The 26246-nt window shown below is 38.1% G+C and overlaps 1 protein-coding gene across 2 annotated transcripts in view; it reads left to right on the forward strand.

The window, feature by feature from the left end:
• The window catches only part of LOC122800960 (G-protein coupled receptor 55-like), a 529630-nt gene that overhangs the window by 260306 nt on the left and 243078 nt on the right, over positions 1 to 26246 (forward strand). The window lies entirely within an intron of this gene.

Below are 26246 nucleotides of genomic sequence, written 5' to 3' on the forward strand. Positions count from 1 at the left end.
GACAGCAACTGGATGCCATGAATCTACAACAGATACTAATGAATTCACTTGTAAGTAAGTTGTTGGAAGCTGTGGTAACTAACTGTGAAATACCAAGCACAGTTAGTTTCAAGGACAATGACATCTGCTAAGTTTCCACAGAAATTATTTACAGTCAGGTGAGTGCTGAGAAAGTTGGCTTGATACTGCTTTCTGTGCTTGTAGCAGAGTGAAAAAGAGGCAGTGGTACTAGCAGGAAACAGGAAATAACACATACTAATTAATGGCAAAAATAGGAAGGTGTGGTCTAAGTAGCAACTGAACAGTATAAAAATACAAACCAGCTGTCCTTCCAAAATGAATGAAGACAGGGTCTGTTTATGCCCCTCTACAACCTTGCAGAGCCTTATCTATACATCTGTATCTATATACATCTATCTATGCACACGTGCACACACACACACACACACACACACACACACACACACACACACACACACACACACACACGCACATGTAAATATTTCAGAGACTAGTGTGGGTGAAAGAGCAGGAACAAGGTGTCAGGAGGTGTGACTGACCATTCATAACAATGAAAACCATTAACTTCAAATCAGTAAAGATTGCAAAAGGAAAACAATTTCTTTCTGCAATCTCTACATTAAAGCCTTCAATAACACTAACCTAAATTTTTCTGACTTGTGCTAGTGTTACCTAAAGTTTTCTTAAGGAAAGATGTACGGTTAGGGACAGGTGCAGCATTAGAGTTACCCCTTACCTTACAATGTAGCAAGTAGTTGCTACAGTTTAAACCCTACATGGAGCACTGCATCACTCAGTTTTCACCACAAATGTTTTAAAAAAACAGTATTGCATTAAAGAAAGATCAGGATTTGGTGATCTCATCCCCAACACTTTGCACCCTGGACAGTTGCCCCCTCACCCCACCCTAGTTATGCTACTGCTATTTAATTTCATGGCTGCAGTTACCATCTGCTGACATCTGTTGAGCGCAGGAAAATAAAATCTTGACTTCACATCTTCTCATCTATTTGCAAGGAATTGTTAAGGCTATATGGTATAATGTTAGTTTTGCAGCAAACAACTTTTGCAATTTCTACTTTCAGTTTCACTGACAGGCTGTTCATCTTCTTCTTGCATTCAGCAATGAAGAGTCATTTTGTTTGCACATCTGATGTTTTAATATTTCTCCTGCAGTTTTGATTCCAGCATGTCATTCAACTAACTCAGCATTTCTCATGATTTATTTAGCATATGAATCAAAGAATTAGGGTGACACTACGCAGCCTTGCACTCCTTTCGCAGGTTTAAAACAACTATTGATTCTATGCTTGCTTCTAAGTGTTGCTTGTTAGCTCCATACTGATTCGTCTGCTAGCAAATAAGGTGAGACAATATTCCCCAGTCTTCTAAGATCTTGCCACAGTTTCTTATAGTCCACTCAAAGATTGTAGAGTAATCGATAATGCAAACGTAAATGTTTTCTGGTACTTATTCATTTTTCACATTACCCTTTGTATGGTGGCAGCTTCGTGTCTAGCTCCTCTACCTCTCTGAAAAACGGTCTAAATGTTTGGTAGGTCTCGGTCTATATATTGCTGGCATCTAACTTGTAGTATCTTAAGCATTGCTTTAGTAGCATGGCAAGTGAAATAAGTGAATTTGAGAATGCTTTAGTATTGTCTTTTTTGGAATTGGAATATTAAACTGGTCTTTTCCAATCCAATGGCTACTTTTCCAAATCTGCTGTTAAATTATGAGCAACACAGTCATGGGATCATTTTTGCAAGATTATAAACAGTTCACTTGGAATTTCATCACTTCCTACAGCCTTGTCATTAGCAAAGCTTTCTGGGCCCCATTTGATTTGTTTGCTAGGATACTTGGTTCTAGATCAGAGAACCAATCAGCATCATATTTATCCTTGATGTTAGAGTATCCTTCTTATATAGTTCTTTTGCACATCATTTCTTCTTAATATCTATTGCTTCTTCTCTGTCCATTCCCATCTTTATCTTTCATCATGCCCATCTGTACAAAGAACTTTCACTTAATATTGCTAATCTTCTTGGAGAGACCTATGCTCTTTCTCATTCTTTTATTGCTTACTTTCTAGTTCTTTGCACTTCTCATTTAAATGGGCCGTTGTATCTCATCTTGCTGTTCTCTGGAATTCTGTATTCAGATTAACATTTTTGTCACTCTCTGTTGCTTTTACTCAGGGTTATCTGATGAAGTCCAAGTTGTATGTGGACGAAAACGCGTATTGTGAATCAATTGCGTTAATGCTGTTTATATGCTGTTTGTGATGCTGTCCGTGGATATTGAATAAATCAAGTGATTTTTGCTAACTGGTCGGAGTGCCCCTCTTTTGCTACTGCGCTCTTTTGGATTTTGTTGTTGCTTTCTGAGTGCAGTTTTCACAGTTTTCTGAATTGTACATAAACACATCGGGAACTGTAACAGGAACATGCATTTAAGATATCTGACTGACTCATTACTTCAAACACACTCGCACGTGCATCTCCACTCATATCTGCATTCACTCTGACTATACAAAATGGCACTGTTCTTGCACGTGCTCAGATTTATATATGCACGTGCTCACTGACTACAGTAGCTGTAAAGGAACATTACAGTCAGTGATCTACAGCCTCCCTCTTAATTGGCTCAACATGCAATAAAGAACAATAGCTACAACATATTGACAAATAACATTCAAGTCCAAGTCACTGCGTATTTTGGATTGAGTCTCAATATTCGACTTGACCTTGTAATACAGAAGTTTGAACTGGATTTAGCAACAGGGCAGTTTCTGGGGAATCTTATTGAACTGGAACTTCAGGGGTTACAATGGGACAGTTTGAAGGAAGTACATTGCCCTCTGGAACTGGGGCATGTATTATATTATATTATTATACCCACTTGGTCAAATCCTTTTGTTGCTTACATTCTCAAGGTCTCTCCTTCTCTTAATGGTCTGAGAGGTTTGTTGGTTTTGTCATAGTAAGATTTTTGTGACTGGTATTTCTTTAAAAGTTGAATCTTGACCAGTTTGTTGTTTCTAGCCTTTGGTACTAACAACTGCTTACTAATTGATAGTTATTCTCATCTATCTGGGCATTAATCTCTGAGCAGGTGAACCAAGTAAATTTTCTCAAGAAATATTTCTGAGATTGAGTGAGTTAAGAAAAGCATCAGTATTGTCTCTCTTGGATTTTTCCAAGAAATGATTTGCACTTTGAACTGCACGTTCAGCCAAGCCATTTGACTGTGGATACTCAGGACTACTAGTAACATGAACAAAGTCCCATGTCTCAGAAAATCTTTTGAACTGCTGACTTGTAAACTGTGCACCATTGTCAGAATGACTTTGTGCAGACTACCATGGACAGAAAAATGTCTCTTCAATTTCGTAATGACAGTGAAGGATGTTAGGTTAGGAAAAGGATCAATCTCAAACCAATTTGATTAAGAGTCTACTAAGACCAAGTAATGCTGACCATTCCATTTGAAAATATCAGTAGCAACTGTTGACCAAGGTAGTTCAGGAATCTGGTTTAACTGAATTGGTTCTTTTTGTTGATGTGGTTTAATACTATTGATAAGAACATGCTAGTGTTTCCTTCTCTATATCTTTTGACACTGAAGGCCAAAATACTATGTCTTTTGCCCTTCTTTTGGGTGAATCAATACCCGGGTGACTATGATGCAAGATTTTGATATATTCTTGTCATAAAGCTGTAGAAATTACCACTTTTGGAGCTTTCATGATGATTCCATCTTCTGTCATAAGCACGTCTCAGTAAGGAAAATACTTCTGTATGTCAAGTGATAAACTGGTTTGCAGCATTGGCCATCCTTGACTGTTAAAATTTTTCAGCGTCTGGAGAATTGGGTCTGCAGCTGTGTGATTTCTAAGCTCATAAAGACATGACAATAAAAACATTCTGTTTTCCATGACTTCAAAGTCTGCTTTCTCATTTTCATACTGTTCTGTTGTTTGTCTTGGCAATCTTGACAAAGCATTAGCAAGATAAGCAAGTTTGCCTTTTGTATAGACAATGTTGAAATTGTACTTTCGTAATTTTGACATCATGTGTTGCAATTGTGTATTGGCTTTTGTAAAATAGTCACTAGAGGTTGATGACCAGTCTCTATTTGGATAGGTTTTGCATGAATATAATCATTGAACTTTGAACATGTGAACAATACTGCCAAAAGCTCTTTTTTAATTTGAGCATACTACATTTCAGTTTGGGTTAAACTTCTGAATGCATAAGCTACTGGTATGCCTTCCTGAAGACATGCTGCACCAAGATCATAGTTCAAAGCATCCCACGAAAGAGTTACAGGTTTGTGAACATCATAATATCTCAATATTGGTGGACTGGCAATTCCCTGTTTCAGAATGTCAAATGCTCTTTGGTGTTGTTCCAACCATACCCAGTGTACATTTTTGCATGTCAGCTCATGTAACGGTGCTGAAAGGTGACTTAAATCTGGGATGAACTTTCCCAAATAGTTGACCATGCCTAGAAGATGTTGTAAAGCTGTGATATTTTCTGGAACTGGCATCTCAAGAACTGTTGCTTCTTAGAAGGATCTGGTTGTAGGCCAGAACTGGTAAACAGATGACCTACATAAGTAAATTCTTTCAGCCTGAATTTACATTTCTGAGTATTCAGTTTAAGATTCACTTCACGAGCATGGTCTAGAACTTTCTTTAGGTTTCTATCATGTTCATCTTCACCATTGCTCCCTACAATAATATTGTCTACTATAACAGCACATGGATAATCTGAAAAAATTAGCTCCATTGCATGTTGAAAGACTTCACTAGCAGAATTTATCCCAAACAGCATTCTCAAAAATCTGTATCTACCAAATGGTGTGCTGGAAGTGGTTAGCAATGAAGATCTGTGATCCAGCAAAATGTGCCAAAATAAACCTTTTGCATCTAAGACTGAAAAAACAGTGGCATTTGGCATTGGAGCAGATATTTCTTCTACTGAGCACATCAGATGATGAGGACATTTAAGCACTTTGTTTAAATCTCTTGGATCGATACGTATTTGAATATCATCTGAACTTTTCTTATGAGCTACAGCCATTAAAGATGCCCATTCAGTTAGTTATTTTACTGAAGTAATCATTCCTAAATGCACATTTTGTCAAGCTCTGCTTTTACTCTGCTCTGCATTGCAACTGGAACTTTCCTTGCTGGTCTAACAACTGGGCCTGCTTCATGGTTTAACTTCATGGAATATGTGACTGGAAGTCTACCAAGCTTGTCTTTGAAAATATTAGCAAATTCACTAAAAATATTCTGTGTAAAGCTATCGTGGTTGTTCAGACTTATATGATAGATGTCTTCATTAAGTGAAATCAGTCCCATTCTCAAACAGTTTTTGAAGCTTATCAATGACTGCACATGTCTTTCGACTACGTAAAACTGCAAGTCATAGCTGTTTCCAGCAGAATGGCATGTGAGAACTATTGCACCATCAGTCTGAATCATTTCACCACTATAAACAACTTGTTTCGTACAATTTGCTGAATCAAGTTTCTCACCAGCTTTTACTTCAGCAAATATTTGTGCTGATATAACATTGCACTTGGATCCAGTATCTATTTAAGCTCTATTGGTTTCCCATTACTCTGAACAGTATAGAATATTTCATTCTTTGCTGCTAGACTACTAGTTGGCTGGTAGTTTACTGCATTAATCTTTTCATCAATCACAGAGACACCATCAACATAAAAAGTTTGCTCACAACTCTCTATTTTATCTACTTTCCTTCTTCAGATGCTCTCTTTTAATAAAATGATGTGCCCCTTTTGACTTACAAAGCCTTTTTAAATAATTCCACTTTTTTACATCTGTGACATTGCAGCCCAAAAGCAAAGCACTTCTCTTGTTTAGGTTTATGACTGCCTCCAAAATTACAACAGCTGACAATGAGATTTGGTGTTGTGACTCCATTCAGTTTATAGTTAGAGTTGGGAGGTGCCACACCCTTCAGTTTATATTGCTTTTTCATCTTAGCTTTATGTCGTACATTATCAACATTGCACTGGCAGACATTACATGAACGTTTTTCTCATTTGTAAGCATATTTGTGCACTTTTCTGTAAGCTCCTGTATTTGACACACGTCAATGGCTTTGCACTATGTTAAATCAGTGTCTCAAAGCAAAATCTTCCTCATTGCATCATTGCTAACACCGCACACAAGCCTGTCTTTTATCATTTCATCTCACAAATCACCAAATCTGCACATTTTTGCTTTATTTCACAAGTCAGTAACATATGCTGCTATAGTTTACCTGTCTTTTGAGTTCTTGTGTAAAACATGTACCTTTGCATTGTAATATTCATTTGAGGGTTACACATTTCTCTGAATTTACATTTTAAGCACTCAGGGTCTTCCCATGTTTCAGCCTGTATCACAATATAGCAGTTTTCCCCCTCCTCTGCATACACAGCAGGTTCATACACAAATGAACGTTCCCTCTCAATGGCTTCCAAGACAGCTAAATTAAGAAGTATGAATGCCTTTGTATGTGCATCTTTATCAGAAAATGTAGCCTGTATGAAAATATTATATTCTTGATCAAACACTCACCAATTCTCTGCAATATTATTATCAAACACCAGAGGCTCAGGTCTGCAAAATTCCTCTGCCATAGCAACAACATTTGTTTAAAGCATAGACCAGGTACTTGTAATTATGTTTAACTGCACAACAATCTCTCAGAAAAGGCTTCACTTTAAGACTGCAAATACTGCGACACCTCGGATATTTCAAATAGCTTTATTTAATAAGAAAAAGTAATACATCGTAAAAAAATTGGTCATTTTAGCCTTTTCATGGATTTTAACACCTTAGAAATTATTTCAAACACTTTCGTATTTATGTCAAATAGTTTTATCAGTAAGTTGTAATTTCAGACATTTTGTTTATCTCGGTAATTATTTTTGAATGTTTTGAATGTTTTGCCTAATGTATAGCTACTGAAAAATCATTTAAAAGAGTTTAAGTACCTTTTAATAACCACTGAGCTGTTTGTGAGGTGGCTTCTGTACATTTCTCCTATTCTAACTTCATGCATCATGGTTTGCGAGTTGCTTCACTTCGGATCCCATTCTGACACCATGCTGCTTGTCTCGTGTTCAGTAAGAGATAATGAAGTGGTGTATGGGTTCAGGTTGCTTATTGTACATAAACACATCAGGAACTGTAACTGGAACATGCATTTAAGCTAACTCATTACTTCAGACACACGTGCACATGCATCTCCACTCATATCTGCATTCACTCTGACTGACAATACAAAATGGCACTGTTCTTGCATCTGCTCAGACTTATATATGCATGTGCTCACTGACTACAGTGGCTGTTAAGGAATATTGCACTCAGTGATCTACAGTCTTCTATTTGAAATATTTTTGATGCCAGTTCCCTTGGCAGTATCTCACTCTTCTGTCCATACCTCTTCAGGCATGCTATGCAGCAGATTTAATCCCTTAAATCTGTTCATTTGGAGCACTTTTCAGCTCATATCTAGTAGGCCTGCACACCAGTCCTGTTTCCTTTAATTTGATTCTAAACACTAAATTAAAAATCTCATGGTATCAGTCAGCCTCAGCTGTAGGTCTTCTTTTTGTTGCTTGCTCTATTTTGACTAACATAGATGCTGCCTATTATTTCCACACTATCTACACAGACTAAATCTGTTTAGCACACAAAAGAAAATATGAATCTTATATTTATTGAGATAGAATAGAAAAAAAAGACAGGGAGCACCACTGTAAAACAACACATAAAATAAACTGGCTACCAGTAACAGCTACATCTACTTCCCTTTTTTCTCAAAGAAAGTTACTTCCCCTACTAAAGAACAAACTAAGCAGATGAAACATATTCTACTCACTGTGCAATAAGGAGGTATTCAACTCCTCAGACTACACTAAGCTAACAATACATAAGTGATAAACCGTTTCCTAAAATTACCCCATCTGACTGGAAAACATTTCTCAAACAGTAAAACAAATAAACAATTTACAGCTCTTCAAAGAACAACTTAAAACCTATTTTAAGAAAGAAAACAAATGCACATACTTTTCTGTCACAGATTATATTGCTACGCCACCACCTCTGCTAAACTATATCTTCATATTATCTGAATCAAATGTAATACTTTACTCACCTTGTTCAATAGATGAACTCAGGCACTTGCAATATATATTAACTATAATAGATAGCTCACAATCAAAACTCATCTAACCTTTCTGTACATATTTGTATATTATTTTCTATTATAAAGTTGTGGGGTTCACTGTATAATTGTTGAAACTATACATATTTCCTAAAAATTACTATTTGTGTGTTACTAGACAAAGAACATATATTATTGATGCCTGTAACTAATATATGCAATTAACACAGAGGATTAATTCTAGGAGATGCTATTGAGATGATTCTGGAAGCCTAGGTTCAATTCCCTCAGTCTCTATTTGCCTAGCTGTATGACCCTGAGCAAGTTACTTATCCTGATAGTGCTCCCTGGCTTAGTCTGAAACAGGTCTATGTACACCATTACTCTTCCCCGGTTAACAAATGCAAATAAATAAATAAAATGCATTGTCTAACTTCAGCTTGAAATAATATCTATATTAGCTGCATTTCTACCTGTTACAGCAAACTGTTAAATATAATCGCATTGCCATGTTGGCTGAGTTGTGACTGAAAAGGGTCATCAAACCTGTTCACTAATGTTATCAGCTAAAAACATGTTAAATAAATAAATAAATCAATAAAGAAATAAATGATTGAATGAACATGGTTGAAGTCTACTAAAAGCAAGCGTCCTTCAGGAGATCAGCATGAAAGATACTAGAGCATTTGACTTTGTGAAGGCAGAATAGCACCTCCATGTACAAATGAATCTGGTACTGAACATGGAAGTCATTTAATATATTTTTGTACACAGGCTTAACATTATCTCCAGCACACATTTCCTGTAGCATGCAATGGTTGTTTCAGTGCCTGTATGTTAAAAGCAATCATCAGTATGAATATTTCATTGTCTGAAGGCTACCTATAAGGTACAGCATAAGAAAGCATATGTTGCCTTGTTGCCAGACTAAAAACAATTAACACTTTTACATGGGATATAAAGATTATTGTCACAGTAGTCAAGAGGAAGTGTGAGCATAAAGAAAACCATGATGGCTGACGCTGGAAAATGATGCAGATAATGATGCCAGATAGGTTACATCAAAGTGCTGGTAATAGTACACTGAGTGCCAGGGTAGCCAAATTATATAGACAGGTATTAGTGTCACATGAAATGCAATACAAGTAACTAAAAAAACAATGTGCAGTTAGCTGGAACATTCCACATGGCAAAAGTAGTATATTGCCAGCGCAGAATGAGCAATTTATACCAGATGACTAAAATGAGCAAAGCCTGTTATGCCAGGTGACTCTCTGTTCGGATTAAATGCTATGACTAACTTGTGTTCTGAGTGTAGCCAGGCATAAATCATGTCCTTCATGTTGTACAAATACAATTTTGAGTAATAACATTCTGGCCAAGGTAAGGTATTATCTGTCTTTATAATGCACATTGACATCTTTATTAGACTGCATTTTGTCAAGCTGTGTCATCTGATACATCTTTTTGAGGTCCACTGTGTTCTATCTGTCAGTGATTGTTTCTGAATGGTTTCTGTACAAAAATATAAAATAAAACCAACTTATAAAATAAGTCAGTACATATGTTACATAGCAATCTGTTTGTACTTAACATTTCTCTTATGGAGTTGCCATATAAAGGTGTTAAAGCATATACTTTTGGGATAATTTCTGCAGAACAGTAGAAAGTAAGTTGAGAAATGAGCAGTTTGGATTCAGATCAAGATGCAGCATAATTGGCCCGACGTTTCAGGTGTGACAGATAGTTAAGAGGAAGCTAGAGGTAAGGAAAGAGTCCAATAGGACATATTTAGACTTGGATAAAGTATATAACAAGGTCCCAAAACAGCTGATTCAGGCAGTCCTGTGGTGGTTCCTGTGGTCCCAGAAAGATTGGTAGAATTAATGCAGGCTATGTACAAGGACCCAATGACATAAGTACAAACAGTGGGAGTGGGTGTGCATCAGGTTTCAGCTCATATCCCCTTGCTGTTCATACTGATGGCGTACATTAGCAAACAGGACTGAGAGGACAGATCAATAAAGCTGCTGTATGAAGATGACGTGGGATTACAGGCAGACTCTGAGCGAGAATGTCTGCAAATGATTGTTGTGTCTTTCGGCTTTTCCCAGTTAGGAGTCGCCACAGCGGAACTCCGGTCCGCTAATGATTGGCAGTAGATTTTTACGTGCCGAGTTGCCAGCCCTGATGCACAACCTTCAACGAAGGTACGCCCATTCATGCATGTCTCCACACAGAAGACGCTCTAGCTGAGAATCGAACAGGACAATGTCTTACTGTGAGGCGACAGATGATATGGGAATGGAATGCAAAACTGAAGCCACATGGGGTAAAACTGAGTACAGATAAGACAGTCGCAATGGCAATAAATGGGGGAAATCAGAAGAAGTTGAGAACTGAGATAGAAGGGAAAATAGTGCAACAAGCTAATAGCTTCAAGTATCTTGGAGAGATGGTTGAAGAGAAGGGATGTCTGAATGAGGTGGTCAAAGCTAGAATTAGAGGGGCAGCAGCCAACTGGCACGGAGTATCAGGGGTAGTGTGTGACAGAAGAATGCCAAAAGCTGAAAAGTGAGGTATACAAGAAGTGGTGTAACCAGTACTACTGTAGGGTACAGAAACATAGACAGTAAATACAAAGCAGAGCAGGTGAGGAAGCTAGAGGTGGAGATGAAGTGCATGGGATGTGCTGGTAGGATGCACATTGTCGGACAGATGAAGAAATAAAGACATCAGAAGAGAAGCCCAAGAAGCTCCAATTGCTGAGACGGCCAAAGAGAACAGATTATGGTGGCTCCTGTACATGTGTCAGAAAGTAAAAGACAATCAGGTGAAGAAGATGTGGGACAGACATGAAGAAGGCAAAAGAAAATGAGGCCAACCAGCAAAAAGATGAATGGATTGTGTAGCAGAAGACCTGCAACAGTCAGGCATGACTGTCAGAGAAGATAGGAGAGTAGTAGTGAATTGAGAGAGATGGCGACAGTTGATGTGACACCCCGGCCCCATATAGAAATGAGAAAAGGTAGAGTTGATGTTTGTGATGATGATGATGATAATGATGATTCTGTATCTCTGTTCACATTTAGCAAATCAGACAATTTTTGTAGTGTTGCATAGACCACTCCAATTGATTATACACTTTGAATTTTGCATTTATTAGCATTTCATTCCATTTTGACTTTTGTTATTGCATTCTACTGCTACTGTCCAGCCAAGTTCAGTAAAAGGAGGTGACATAGTGGTTAAGGTGTTTAACTGTCAGACACAAGTTAATGTTTAAATCTCACCTTTGAAGGCAAACTGGCTAGGTTTAACATAGCCCACAAGAGCAGCTAGCATAATACTTACCTATGAACTTATGAACCTAGCACATTCTAACACTGCAAACGTATGAGTAGCTGAAGTAACAGTACTTAGAACCATAACACGAAAGTCTGCTGTTCCCTTTTACTATAAGTCAAAAATTCCACAGTGCTTGCAAGAAGAATCAGAAGAAATTAACTTATTTTTGAACAAAGATTTCCTTTTGTAAACAGGGTAAAAATTTTCACAAGTTTGCCTGTGAGAAAATGTTTTTCTCACAGTAGAAATTAGTCATTATGTGAATACGTGCATAATAGAAATGAGTCCTACTTATGATAAAAGTCATATAAAAATGTACCAGTCATGTGAAAGTCAGGCTCACTTTGGTTTTCTTTAGATGTGGTTGGTACGTAGAGATGATAAACCCACATTATGAAGTTATCGTTTATAAACATAGCCAATTGTCTAGTACTTTCTTGTATATAAAAGTAAATGCTGCTGTTGTTTAGAGCAGAGTATTCTCATGAATGTACTTCTAATTCTCTGCCTGTATTTTCCAATGTTAAATGCTATACTGATTTAACTACCTTGTATATATGTTCATAACTTGGCATAGTAAATAAAAACTGATAAACTGTTTAAAATTAAAGTACATTCATGAAAGTACTCCACTCTAAATAACAGCAGAGTTTAAAGAAAGTACTAGGCAATCGGCTATGTGTATAAACGATAACTTCATAATGTGGATTTACCATCTCTACATACCAGCCACATCTAAATCAGTAAGTCTGATTTGCATGATTAGTACTTTTTCTATGACTTTCATCATAAATAGAACTCATTTCTAGAATGCATGTTTTCACATAGTGACTAATTTCTGACAGTGAGAAAAACATTTTCTCTCAGAGCAAACATTTGAAAATTTCATCCCAGTAGTGCAACATTTTCTTGGCTATGGTTATACTGATGACAGTCACTTTTACATGTTGGTGTTTTATTTTTCTTTAAGTTAATTTTAACTATTAAATACTATGCATAGTATCTGACAATGTGCATAAAGCAGCATACTGTAGCAACCTCTTTATAAACTCTTTTAAATATTAATTTCAATCAATATCTGGTGCCTGTCAAGACCTGCATTTTACATCTATTTAAGAAGTTGACAGGTTAACCCTTGACTGCAGTGCAGTGTAAAATATGTTTCAGATCAACTCGAAGTGTTAATAATCTCTCAACAGACTCTTGATAAAACTCAAAGTCATATATGTAGGCTAGACAAAGCTGATCTTTATACCATTAATAAACCTATTATTTTTCCATGAAAAAAGATTGATAGTTGCAGAAGGAAATATATGGTCTTTAATTTTTAAAAAAATCTATGATTTTCCTACTGCCCGTATACAATTTTCTGGACATTGTTGCATTGTTAATGTATGTTTGTCTATGTCTTAAGTGATAATTTGATAGAGGTGTTTAAAAGGATAAGGTGGACTTAATTTCAGTACCAAAAAAGAGTTATTTTATGCACTTTGAGGAAAGAAATAATATATTCCCATGCTATTGCCAGTACAATATTAGATAAGGTGGAATTACACAAAAAGTTAGGTAAACTGCTGATATTGAAAATTAACAGACACTGACTATGACGTTATTAAGAAATATTACTGAAAATAGAAAGTAAGATCAACATAACAGCTGTTCTCCTTGTTTGGAGAGGGCCCTCTTAGACAAATTTGGTATCCTCTGGAATGTTTATGATGGCACCAGATTTACAGTTGTGTACAGACTAGGTCATCCATAAACCATTAACATTTTCTTTGACTTTCAAGAAGTAAATGCCAAAGAGGAGTGGCCCATGGACTGAGCACTTGGTACACCAATTGTGACAGGTCTTTTGGATGAGGAGGAGGAGGTGACTACCCTAATTTCCTTGGCTCTATTTGTGATCCAATTTGCTATGCAAGAAGTTACATTACGGATGTGCATTTAGCTGGGAGAGGTTATCTATGATACTGTAGTGTGGGATGATGTTGAATTACTTTGCAACATCTTGATATGCAATGCATACTGATCTGCCCTCATTCATTCATTCAGTAATCTTCTGAAAGAAGTAAACCAGGCTAAGAAGGCAGGATCTGCCCTTGACAAATCGAATTGGTTTGGATTGAGAGTTTGTAGTTTACCTATGTCTATGATCCTTTCCATAGCTTTAGAGATGGGACTGGCAGTCTTAAAGGTCTATAATTACCCAGGTCAGTTGATTTTCAGCTTTTGTGCAAGGGTCTGACTGTTGATGTTCTCCATTCATCTCCATAAATCCCACTTGGTGGTTGATATTTAATAACCTCAGTAGGGTTTCTGGCAAGCAATGCTTCAGACTGAACAGTAGGCAGCCTGGTATGTTATCCAGCCCCATAGAAGTAGTGTTCTTGGCTGTGGATAGCATCTTGAGGTCCTGTTCTGAGGAGATTTGCGAGGGATGTAGATTCAGGTATGTGATTTGGGAATATAGGAGGGGAGTTAAAGTTTCAGCTAAATTTGTTTGCTAGTAGATTGGCTATATCCTCTGGGTCTGAGGATGTGATATCCTTTGCTATTAGCTCTGCACAGTGCTGGGCATTGTTTCTGAGACCTCTAATACAGTTAAAGATGGCTTTGTGGTTACCTTTCACCTTGGTCACTATTTTACCACATGTTACTTTGATTGATTTGATCAGTGTCTGGAGTTCCTTGTTAATTTCAACAAGAGCATTACTGGCATCTTAAGAGTTAAATTTATTTTCGCAAGCAATGCATTTTCTTCGTCTTCTTTTTTTATAGAACCTGTTTATGTTAGGGTTCCATCATAGAGGAGTATTTTTAAATATGGCATTGTATTTACTTCAGAGGGTTCATATCCATCTAGACAACTATTTATATGTGCATAGAGTTTGATGGTAAGGGGTTCTGCATAAGTAATGGGTTCATCAAGCTTGAAAGGGCTTTGGAACTTAGCCAAGTCATTGCCCAGTTTTAGTAGATTTACTTTGGCATAATCTCTCAATCTGCAGCATTGAAAGATGCTTCTGGCTTTAGTCTTAAGGTAAATGTGATGGATTAGTGGGACAATTTAACCAGGGAAGAAGTTACAACTGGGTGGAAATGAAGCCACCCCATATTGGTAAGGATCAACTCCAGGAATTCCCCCCTCCCCCCCATGTTTGGGGTACAGACTAACTGGTCCAGAGAGTTTGTAAAGATGAAGTCCAAAAAATTTCTGAGCATGCATGTTTGAGGATGTATATGTCTCTTAGCTAATGGAGGGGTAGTTGAAGTCACCTAGAAGAATGGTGTTTGGGTTAATGTATACGAACTCTGTGTGTTGTTGGTCAAATGTGCAGCAAAATGCCTACCTGTAAATTATGCTTCTGATTACCAAACATCCTTTGGGATTGCAGTTTTGGGCATTTAAGCTTACCCTGCTAAATTAGGTCTACAGATGAAGTTGCTGTCTTTTTCTTATGAGATCACATTCAATCATATAAATTATATATCTTTTCAAGGACAGACATGTATTGATTGTAAAACTGCACCACACTGACCTTAAATTTCTATTATGCATACATGAAGTAAATCATATTGAAGTATTTCATGGTTTTGTGAAATATAGAATCTACCCTTGTGATCAGAACTGAATGCAAATTTGTAGAAATATATTTTGACTTATGAGAAATATCTAGCTTTAAAACTCCTGGAAGAAGATGAGAATTTAATAATTAATCAAGCTGGTAAAGGAGGCGTTGTGGTGCTTATGAATAGGGAAGATTATATGCAATCCATAAATGTGCTATTGGAAGATGGGAATACCTTTAAGAAAATAACTTTCTTAGAAGTGAAAAAATATGTTAGTGACATTAATATGGCAGTGTATGTTTTACAACTTAGTGATGACATAGATTTAGATCTATTCATTTATTTCACAGTATCCTTTTATGGTATACCGAAGATACGTAAGTCACTTACAAACCCACCAATGAGGCCAATAGTATCTGGCAAAGGATGGGTGATGGAGCCCATCTCAACATACTTACAGAAGAACTTAAGTTATTTTTTGACAGAGTGCCCATGTGTACTTAAGGATACAACAGATTTTATTATGAAATTGTGAAAATGGTTTGACACAATAGAACATGCAGAATTGATTGAGGGCAGTTATATTTTTGTAACTTTAGATATCATGTCACTTTCCACTGTGATCCCTAATGACTATGGCACAGATGAAATCAGAGAGTTTTTGAATAATAAGCATGTGATGCCTTCCAGAAGTGTAGAGAATATATGTTTGCTCCTAGATTTAGTCCTGACTAAGAATGTGTTCCTGTTTAATAGAGAAAAATACTTACAATTGACAGGGGTGGCAATGGGCACATCTGTCGCTAATACTTATGCCAACCTTGTACTCCATCAATGGGAGAGTAAATATATATGTAGCGACCTGAATGTTCTTAATAAGAAAGTATGTTTATAACAATGTTTTGTGGATGACTGTTTTATTATTTGGAAAGGAACAGATGAAAAACTGCATAGTTATGTAAATTACTTGAATAACACGATGGAATTTTTAAGATTTAAAGCGGAGTCCTCTAGGAGTAGTGCTATATTCCTAGATGTCCATCTAGAAATGAAACAAGGCATTATAGAGACCAGCATCCATAAGAAGGAAGTACATGCTAGGAGATATATACATAGACACAGTACGCACCCCCCATGTATTGAAGTAAATAATGAATACATATTCCTTAAACAGTTAGAAAATATGAAGCCAGATTTTCTGGATAGTGGGTATGATAAAGGACAAGTCTTACAAATAAGTGAAGAAGTAAAGGAAGATAGGATTACATCCGTGAGGCCAATTTTTAGTACTACTCGACAACAGATTAGTCCGTTGAAACAATCTACGCCAAGTAAAGATAAGGTTAGGCATGTTACAACCTATAATGTTAGGACACAAGCAGTTAAAAGATTATAGAAAAAAATGGCTGATTTTAATGGCTTCACCTGAAGTTAGAAATGAAACCATATTTCTCTTGTAGGAATATGAGAAAGTTGAAAACTAAATTATGTTATAAAGATTTTAAACCCATATCTAAGTTGTTGTTGTTGTTGTTTGTCTTTTGGCTTTTCCCGGTTAGGGGTTGCCACAGCAGAACTCCGGTCTGCTAATAATTGGCAGTAGATTTTCATGAACGCCGAGGTGCCAGCTCGACATCCAACATTCAACGAAGGCACACCCATTTACACATGTCTTTCGAATGCCACCAAACCGTGGGGAGGACAGGCAGACTCCACACAGAAGGCACTCCCTGCACTCCAGCCGAGAATCGAACAGAAGAACCTGTTGCTGTGAGGCAACAATGCTACCGCTGCACCACCGCGGCATACCCATATCTAAGTGATGTCAAGAAATGAGAAGAGGCACTTTTAGTTGTATGAGTTGTACATGTTGCTGTGATATATTTGGGAAGGATAGTGACTCTTTTATACATCCTTTGACAGGCAAATGTTACACATTTAATTTGACAGCAAATTGTAATAGCATGAATGTAGTTTACCTAGCAACCTGTGGCCTGTGCCCCTCTTTTTATGTGGGGAAGACCACAAGAAAACTTAAGGAACGCATTATAGAACACAAATCGGATATAAGGAGAAATAATGACAAGAATGCGTTAAGTAGACACATTATGTGTACAAGTGCCAGTCATAACTTTAAGTTTAGGGTCATAGAGATGGCCAATAAGGACATTGAGGGGGGTGATATAAACAATTTGTTAGAAAATAAGGAATATGGTTGGATATTGAAACTAGAAGCTGATATTAAACCTGGCCTCAACACTGCTGTCACTATTAAACCTGTGCTAGTGAAACTGCAACAAAGTAAACTTTGATTCTTTAAAGTGTTTTTAAAATGTTTTAAAATACGTTTTAATATGTATCTGTTATTTTAAGAGACACTCGTGTGATTAGCTGGCTGTAGTCATATGATGTGTTATACTCCTATGTAAACTGAGTTAACTGATGTGTATTTGTATTAGCATTGAGAAAGGGTGTAGACCCGAAAGCTTTGCTGTCTGCAATAAAGAAGTTTGTTGACGTTGGCTTTTTTCTTTAGTAAATTCTAAGTATTGTTCCAGTTTTACAGCAACAACCTTGATTTACCTTAGTGCTGATGCCTGTCATGCTGCCTGCTGTCTCCTGATGCATTGGGGGCCATGGAAATTACCCCCCATGCATTTGGTTATTGAACCTGTGGGCATTCTATTCACTCACAGGGGAATTTTCAACAGCTATATGTCTCTGCAGCTGAACGTCACTTCAGCCATGTGTCCCCCAACCAAATGTACCACAGGAAAATGTCTTGGAGCCTAACCCCTTCTAAAAAATATAGAACAGCAATAATGAAGCAATTATTAAACACCAATGTGCTCTCAACATCTTTTCATACGAGAGTACAGACTATTGTGATGTGCTGTCTTTCTTTCCAGGCAGATGTAATTCCCATGTGTCAGTTGTTTTTGCTTCCTCATGCCACATATCTCTTTCACTAGGCCAGTTGTATCCAGTTTATACTTAGAAGCAGCTATTGATGTCTCAGACAAATGTGTTCTTCACAGCTACACAGGTTCACAGATAAGTACTAGGCTAGCTGCCCTTGTGGGTCATTTTAAGCCTAGTTGATTTCCCTTCAAAGGTGAGACTCGAACCCTGTACTTTTTAACTGTGAAGTAAACATCTTAACAGTTATGCAAACTCCTTTCCACTTTATGTTAAACCCTGAATGTTCTTATACAGTGCTTTCAGTTATATATTCAAGATGTCTAGCATTCAAAGACTTAGCCTATGTTCTAACTGCAACATAGAAATATATATATATATATATATATATATATATATATATATATATATATATATATATATATATATATATATATATATATATATATATATATATATATAGTATGTGTGTGTTACGTAGTCAACATACAGCAAACTCCATATCTAGCTGTATCCTTCCTTTTATTTATGGTGTTTATTGGATGTTTGCAGTGGGAATATCTGGTCTATTTTTAAATAACCTGCATGCATTCTGGGTCTCTACCAACATTATTTGCATGCAATACTCTGCTTATTTATGACAACATTACCATTATGCTTTTCTGATACTCTGCTATGCTGTATTCTGTGTTCTGCCCTGTATTACATGTTTTGGTACTTCTGCTATTGACATGAATTCACAGACAGAGGACAGTGTAATCAAAACTGATCAAGAACAAAGGCATACCTAAAGACTGACCACACAGATCACAATAAATATGTGTGCTGGGGACAAGTCCCAAATTTGTATACTATCTCTCCCTGCATGACAGCAGAAAACTGAAAAACTCCCCAAAAGCCATGTACGGCAATCCTACGCAAATAGTGAAAACATCTCGTAGACCCTAGTTGTCAAAGACATGATTTGCATTCAAAAATGAACAAGATCAGTTGTGTTCATGTAGTTATAGCCTGATCAACTGTCCATCAATCATACATTGGGAATTGTTTTGCTACATAGTGGCACTGTGTTTGAGTAATGTTATAGTTATTAAATTGTACTGTAGCTGTTGGGAGAGAAGGAATACTGCAACTCTTACACAGATATGCACTCAGTATATTTGAAGGTATATCATATTTATTATCTAGTTTTCTGGTGAAATCTACTGCTTTAATACATGCTGACTTGGATTTATGTGCAACTGCTACTTGCTGCAGTTTGCTGAATAACATTGCATGCACTTTGCATATGCTCTTTTAATAGCAGAACATGCAATGTTTGTCTGTAATACTATATCACCTGGAAAAGAAATATGCAGGCATAAGCTGAACTAGTGACCAGATCACCTGCTGAGGAATGGGAACCACACAATCACTAGCCCAGTAATTGAGGTGCTGTAGGAGACCAGTAGCATACAGAGGGTTGTTGTACTCTGGGTGACACAGTGTGCATGACGTTTCTAGCCCGGTTTATGGGGAGGTAGCATCACTTTCTGTGTCTGAATGGCTAAATGAATGGTGGCAGATCTTGGCAGGATGCTGAGTGCAGTATTATATAAGTTTAGTGTAGGCACCTGTGTGTGTGTGTGTGTGTGTGTGTGTGTGTGTGTGTGTGTGTGTGTGTGTGTGTGTGTGTTTCTGAGTCTTTGTGTGTATGTGTGTGTGTGTGTGTGTTTCTGTGTATGTGTGTGCATGTGTGTGTGTCTGTATGTGTGTGTGTGTGTGTGTGTGTGTGTGTGTGTGTGTGTGTGTGTGTGTGTGTGTGTGTGTGTGTGTGTGTCTGTGTCTGTGTGTATGTGTGTGTGTGTGTGTGTGTGTGTGTGTGTGTGTGTGTGTGTGTGTGTGTGTGTGTGTGTGTGTTTCTGAGTCTTTGTGTGTATGTGTGTGCATGTGTGTGTCTGTATGTCTGTGTGCATGTGTGTGTGTGTGTGTGTGTGTGTGTGTGTGTGTGTGTGTGTGTGTGTGTGTGTGTGCGTGCAACTGTGTCTGTGTGTGTGTTTATCTGGGTAAACCTGACAGCACAGTGTTTACACATAAACCTGATCTATAAATACAATGTTCCACTGCACAGAAATGGGTATAGTCATTTTTAAGGTCTTCAGCAGTAGTTAATCTTTACAAATAATATAAAGAAAACAGGCTACAGTATGTACATAAATGTTGTGGAAAACATTTACACTACTATAAAAATAGTGAGTATATAGCAATACAAATAAAGTCAGTCGAAACATAAACATGCAACAAGGGCAAATGCAATCAAAACCCAATAAATGTAAATAAAATTGAAAATAACAGTAAAACAGAAAACTTACTTAAATCATTACAACTCTGAAAACTACCATAAAGCACAGCAGATTAGTTCTAACTTATAGAAAATGTCTCAACAATTTACAAAAGAATATACACTATATTTTTCATGGCTGTATTCTGTAATGGTGAACGTTCATATGATAAACCTTTTTCCCCTTGTTTTCCATCCTTTTCAGCTGTTCTGCATGTGAGATCATTTTAACACAGGGTCTAGAAATGTTCCCTTATCCTACTGCTGTGTGATCTCTAAGTTAGTATATATAATTAGCAGGGAGGTGTGGGGGGTGCAGGGGGCTTGCCACCCACTACAAATATTTTTTATTTTTTTTTACAGTTTGGTAATTTTAGATTCACTCTAACATGGTAACTCTTTCATTCTCTCTTTGAAGTGTTCAATTTTGATGACAGAATTACTTATTGCACATTGTTTTGCAGACTGTGAACTTTTAAGATTAATTGCAATGCCATCTGCAGTTTACATCTCCTGAATACTAGAGACTTGTACTTTAACTCCTATAACACTTGTAATTTTAGGTTACTAGTAGAGAGAGGACTGGGGAAGTAGTCAAGTGGCCCAATTTTCAGTCGAAATGCTTCCTCCTTCCAGTATGTCCTGGGTAGATCAGTACATTTGTAACTTTTTCACCATATACTGTGTGTCTAGTTGTGTGAGGACTTTTCTACAAGAATTAACGGACTTCCCCATCGATTTAGTGGTACTTCACCAAAACCTTTTTATTTGGGTTGATTTCAGTATATGGGTCACTGTGGAGATGATACCTCGTAGAAGAGAATTCCTATGTATTTAAAAAGCATTTGGGTTTTTTAAGGCAACTGTCTCTTAAAGCTATCATTTTAGGACATTCCCTTTCCACCTGGGTGTGATAACCTCTAACTTAACTGTGGAGCTGGTCTCATGACTCAAACAATCTCCAATATGTTTTTTTGTGAAATTACTTCATAGTGCCCCCTATTAATGCTAAACTGATGGAGCATCACTTGCACTTCATCTACTTGTAAAAACAACAAAATGTTTAGCATAGACTGCCTATTATACAAGATCAGTGATCTCTCTGTCTCTTTGCCACTTTCGCTGTCTCTCTTTTTGTCTGTCTATCTGTCTGTCTCTCTCTCTCTCTGTTTAGAGCAGATCATTTCATGCCATGCACATCCTTCCCCTTTGAGGGTACATAAACAGTAGTCTGATGCTAAGTTCAGTTCTATGTCCTGAGACATCACTTACGGTGAGTGGAATGTTGGTGGGGTCATGCAGGTCTTTGTGGTGACACACTTGAACTAAATAAAAACTGAGTTCATTACCAGTCAGACGCCTCAAGAAAGAAGGCTGATTTTATGTCTAGAGAGATTGATTCTTCAGGCAGTTCATTGACTGTGCATTCCAACTTATCTAACCACCTGGAAAGCTTTACATTGTGACAATGTGGATTGACTATTTAGTTTTTCTACGTAAAAAAAAAATTCACAATTCAGTCCACACTGCCCCCCAAAAACTCTATCAGCTGGTCATTAGTCAAGCTTGTGAATAGTGTTCCTTTGTATTGAGTTTGCTATTCCCGATTACAGTAGTTTTAGGAATGCACCCTACCACCTATAGGCTGGAGGCCTATACTTCCTGGTTGATTATTGCCAGCCTGGACACATTAGGACCTGTTATCTACCAACTCTTAAGAGTCCTCACAGAATAGTGTGATTTTTTTTCCACCTCTTCCAAAGCAGGCCTTAATTATCAAGATTTTCAAGAAACTATATTTGGAAGTGGATAACCTTATTAAAAACTGAATCAAGTTCTAGATAAGGCTATTGGGAAGATTATGGATGTCTAACTCCAACAGTACATATGCATTCTTATCAGACTAGTTTCTGCAATGACCATAGTACTAAAACTGTACTTATTAGGGCAATTAACAATTATCTTTTGGCTAGAAACCAGTGCCTTTATTCCAGTATGAGCCTACTTGATATCTCTCTGACATTTGACACTGTTGATCATCCTACCCTGCTCAAATGATTATGCTCATAATGCAATTTCTCCTCTACTTGTCTTAAACTGGTTTGTCTCCTACATCTCTTGCCATACCCAAAGGGTAGTATTTGGGACAAATACCTGTAGTTCCTACCTACTGACATATGAAGTAACACAGGATTAATGTTTGGTTCATTTGCTACTTGTGGTGTTTAAGCCACCCTTTGGAGATCTGATTAGAAGGTAATGACTGTTGTATCACCATTATAATACTCAGTTGTAATTCTTCTTCATCCCCCCTCAGGAATATATATGGTGAGAATATATTCCTTCACTGACAACTGGGAGGTCAGCCACAGCTGACTTAAAGAGTACTTGGCTGAAGCTGAACATATCCAACACTTAGGCCTCAGGTATACGTGTGGTAGAGAGAAATAACTCAGAAATGCCATGTTTAACATTTATGTTGTGGTGTCAGTATGCCACGGTTTGTTTTTAATATGCACAATCACGCTTTTGTCCTCAGGGACCATTCAGAAGTTCTGAATAAATTGCCAGCAGATGCAAAATCATCTTGTTTTGATCTGTGGAACATTATAAGGATCAAGCATTTTTGCAGTCTCAGAATTTATCAGCTGTTGTTAATGGCTCTGTCTCTTCTCACCTTGACTGTTCTAGTATCTCTTACCTTGGGCTTCCTAGCACTAAAACTCATCTTCTGCATCTTCTGCAGAGGTCTGCAAACTGGTTACTTAGTGAAACTTATCATTATCAGCACGGTAGTCCCGTTATGCAGAGCTGCACTGGCTTCCCATCTGATTTCAAATTATCTACATAATCTTGATGCTAGTAGGTCTTGTCTACATGATATATCTTGTACTGGAGGAACTGGTTCATACTGCCTAATTAGGGCAGTGTACCACACCACTCCGAGGCAATTAGTAATTCCAGTGGTGCAGATAAAAACATATATAGCCTACTAATATGCTTAGCAGGGCCCGTGCCTGTGAAATTTACTTCCTGAGTGGCTCAGACGAGTTTATCATTTTGGCATGCTTTTGCATTTCCCTGATCTTGCTTTTAACAGTGGCCCAGTTTGTCACCTTTTATTGCCACCATAACAAATTTCTTGTTTCATTGTCATTGTATTCACTTATTGCTACTGTTTTGATGTTTTTTTTCAATATTTAGGTTTTATCTATCCATGCTTATGAATTACATCTAACACCTATATCAACCCTGTGAACAGCCATAGCCATACATGGAGTTTATTAGGCAAGTTGGGAATGGAAGTCGATTGCCAGAACTTTCTTCCATATCAGACACATACACACTTCACACACACACACACACACACACACACACACACACACACACACACACACACACACACACACACACACACGCACACACCTAAGAACAAGTTTTATTTGTCAATCTGTCTTCTGCATGTCATTTTGGGTTGAGAGAAAGCAGAAGTACCTAGAGAAAGCCCACACAAACACAGGGAATACATGTAGACTCCACACACATAAGGCAGCCCGGACGAGACTTGAACAAGAGAATCTCATGTCGTAAGATAGAAATGATACTCACCAGCTGCTCATATGCTTAGATTAGAAGCATCTAAGTGACCTTAAACCTCAACATTATCAACCACTTTCAGTGGAGACAAAACATTGTGGAAAAAATATGCAGACCATATGTAGCTGTATTAGGATCCAGAATATCCACCTTGAAGTTCACTACTAGAAAATGATGAAACAAATGTGAGTCACCGAGAATTATAGGCATCAGACATGTGGTGGTGGTTATGCATGAATTCAACAGGAAGTAATTTAGCAAATGCAGAGATGTTCTTCGTCTCCCATTGCTGCAGTCCTGACATAAGGGTATTCCGCTGCCCACCATCGGCCCGAATACCAAAGGGCTAGAACCGGCGTCGGTCATTGGTGCTCGAGACTGACATCAGTACGTGCCAGTACAAATGCGCATGATCGACGCCATAACCTCAGTCTTTCTTGCCGCATGGTCCCTAAGCAGAAGCAGCATTTGCAAGTGCCGTTCGGCATTCTGGAATTGTCGGTTTTCGAGTTTCAGACCGGAGACCAAGTTGGGCTAAAGTACCCTTTGGGGACATTTTGTCTTTTCTTGCCTCAGTATTGACGGATGTCAGAAAAAGTTAATAACTGTATTTCTTGTGGGAAACAGATTCCTCATAGGGATTACCATTCACTCTGCATTCCTTGTTTAGGGCCTGAGCACGACGTTGTTGGGTGTCGCTTTTGTGCTACTTTTAACAAGCGTACTATTAAACGTCGGTTAGACTGTGCTAGGCTAGTGTTTGGTAAACGCTGTAATTATAACATGCTGTCAGATTCTCCGACGACTGGTTCTTCTAAGAAACGCAAAGAAAAGTCTTTGCGGTCCAAACAGGATGAGGCGGCCACTCCGGACGCCGGTTCTGTAGTACCACTGGCTACTTCAGCGGCTCCTTCTGAAAGTTTACCTGAGTCTCAAGGGGAGCCTTTGTTACTGCAGGAAGTGGCTTCTCCTGTGTTAGGCCAGGCTGAGGGTGCTTCTCTGATGTCGGTGGTTCCCTCCCCTCATAGGGTAGTTAGGCCTCCTCCTTCTCATAGCAAAGCCCATTCTAAGTCTAAGTCTGCCCCTGTTGGTGCGTGTCCCCAGGGTCCAGCTCCTAGGAAGCACATGTTAAAGATGGCTGAAGATTTGATTACTTTAATTAGGGGTTCTATGCCCCCCCCTGCGAAGAGACCCAGGGTAGAGCCAGAGTTGGAGGGTTTGGTTCAGTCTTCCAATGAGTCAGATTCCTCTGTAGAAGAACTTCAGGATTTCCCTCCCTATTCTGATTCGGAGGCTGAGGACTCTACTCCTCTCGTCCCCTCCAGAAGATTTTTCTTTCTCTGAGACTTTGCATTCCATGAGGGAACATTTCAAATGGGAGGGCCAGGATTTTTCTGATTCCCGTAAAAGTCTGAGAGAATTCTTGTTTTTGCCTCAGCATAGGCCCTTGGCTATTCCTCCTGTACTGGATGTTGTTCAGGATGTGTTTTCTGAGGCTGCCCTTAACCCAGATTCTCTGCCTCCTGCCCGGTTAAACCAGACAGATACTACAGGGTTCGGAAGCTCACAAGTACTTATATAAGAGTCCTAGGGCTGATCCAGAAACTATTACTCAAGGCCCCAAAGGGGTTAGGGCTTCTGTGGTTAAGAATCCAGTTCCTCTGGACAAGGATGCTAGGGCCCTGGATAGGTGGGGTAAAAAACTGTATACCTCTTCTACTTTGGCTATGAGAGCTTTAAATTGTCAGTTTCATATGCTTCGGTATCAAAATTATTTGCTGGGCCAATTGAAATGTAAAGTAGATGCTTTAGCTGAAGGTATTGAATGTAAGGAGCTTCGGGATTTAGTGCATGCTTCAGACCAAGTTGGTAAGCATTCTTTGCAGTGTGGTTTTGATGCTTTACAGGCTTCTTCCAGGGTGGCTGCTACTAGTTCAGTCATTCGTTGGCATGCTTGGCTTAAAGATCAGACCTTGTCAGAGCATGTTAAGGCTCGCATTATGGATACTCCACTACAATCTGATGTTCTTTTTGGTCCTCCAGTAGAGTCAGTTTTGAAAAAAATGGAGGAAAAACCTAAGTCTATGCAGACAGTTAAGGATTTTTTACAGGTTCAGCCCCCTAAGTTCAGTAGGAATTGGCCTGCTAAGGGTTGGTCTTTCCCCTCTTCGGATTATCAGTCTAGGGGCAGGTTGAGGCGAGGTAGGGGTAGGGCTTTCTCTCAGGGCCCTGTTACTTCTAGGTCTTTGAGTTCTTCTACCCCTTCT

The sequence above is a fragment of the Protopterus annectens genome, chromosome 4.part1 (genome assembly GCF_019279795.1).
Source record: "Protopterus annectens isolate FY-2018-M chromosome 4.part1, PAN1.0, whole genome shotgun sequence".
In the NCBI taxonomy this organism is placed as follows: Eukaryota; Metazoa; Chordata; order Ceratodontiformes; family Protopteridae; genus Protopterus; species Protopterus annectens.